The following is a 1,566-nucleotide window of genomic DNA, read 5'->3' as shown; positions in this document are numbered from 1 at the left end:
TGCAAAATTCATTTATCAACGTTCAAACTAGGTTTTCAGAATGCTGCCCTCCAAATCCCAAGAGACTATGAAAGATTAACCTTTTGCAGATCTTCCTAGGCTGCACACCAGTGGGTGACATCCACACAAGTGATTAATCGTGGGTATCTAAGGTCCGTGGAGGATGCTGACAGCCATTTCCCCCATGCGACCGCATACGTCCATTCCTAATCACCCTAAGAAAATACACAACCTGATAGTCTTCATGCTAATGAAACATTTTTAATTAATATTTACAACATATATAGGTATTCTGTTTTGCACTAGTAGCAGAGGTTTTTACAACTATTTTAGAACTCCTCAATGTTGTAAAACAATGTATTAACCTAGTCTCTTTTAATCATTCTAGAAGCACCAGCAGCTTCATGTAACATTCTAGTAGCATCCATGGCAGAATCAAACCTTAAATCCAGAATGAACTGGTCATACCTTTTCTGCGCTGCTGTTTTGAAAGAAAAAAACAAAAAGGACTTTGGCTCCCATCTTTATCCCAGGGATCCCTGCACCATCCAAGTTGTACACAATCTATATGCTCATCACAGAGAACCACGCTCTCTTCTGTCTTCTTTCTCCCGTGTCTATTTAAAGCCTGTGGTGCTATCTTGGGGCTTTAGAGGCATTTCATCCAAATATCCACATTCACACAAAATGTTCTAACACCTTCCCAGTACAATCCTTGACATTTTCTCTTCCCTCCTCTCTCTCCCTGAGAGGCACGCGCTGTGAACCTACTCCTCCTTGCATCTGAAACGGCAGCTGGGCTGGTTAATGGTCCCCTCAGATCTTCTACCTCCATTATTCCCCTAAAACAAACTCTTTGCCTCAGTTCACACCAGGTCTGACGATGCCCTAAATAGAATGCCGCTGAGACTTTGCTTCCCTCTGAAGGGTACAGGTTAGGTCCAGATGGAGGTATAAGACAGCATGCACCCTACCAAAGCGTTCCCAGAATCCCTGAACCGTGCTTTATGCAATTGTTCTGTTTGAATTCCCTAAACCAGTGGTGAGCAATCTTTACTTTTTACTTTGGAGGCTGCTGATTACAGTATAATCATTTAACAGGGATCATAAGAATACGGGTCATACTAATTCCATTCACTTAATCAGCATCTAGTTAAGCTAGCATTACTAAGCATTCAGGCTACCATACACTGTGCGAAGCAATTTATATGTCTTATTTCCACCAGTCTCTACAACATTTCTGTCAGACGTGTTTAATTACTAACGCCCATGTAAACATGAGAAGACTGGGGTACTGGGAGTTTAAGCAATTTGCCAGCTGCTAGAGAGTGGCAAGATTAGGAATCAGACCTCGAACTGTCTGACCCCAGAGCCTGGGCTAAGCTCCCTGATGACCACCTTCTCCCTCACCATCCATAGAGCCCTATGGTACTAGAGTCATGTGGATGATGAATCACATCGGTGCATAAGACAGTATTACTGCCCCACCTTTACCTGGGTAGTAAATTCTGAGATTTAAAAAAAAAAAAATGTACAAAGCTAGTACAGAACTAAGAACAAAGTAGT

The sequence above is a fragment of the Tupaia chinensis genome, unplaced genomic scaffold, assembly GCF_000334495.1.
Source record: "Tupaia chinensis unplaced genomic scaffold, TupChi_1.0 Scaffold144568_1, whole genome shotgun sequence".
NCBI lineage: Eukaryota > Metazoa > Chordata > Mammalia > Scandentia > Tupaiidae > Tupaia > Tupaia belangeri.
Note: the sequence above shows the minus strand (reverse complement) of the source record.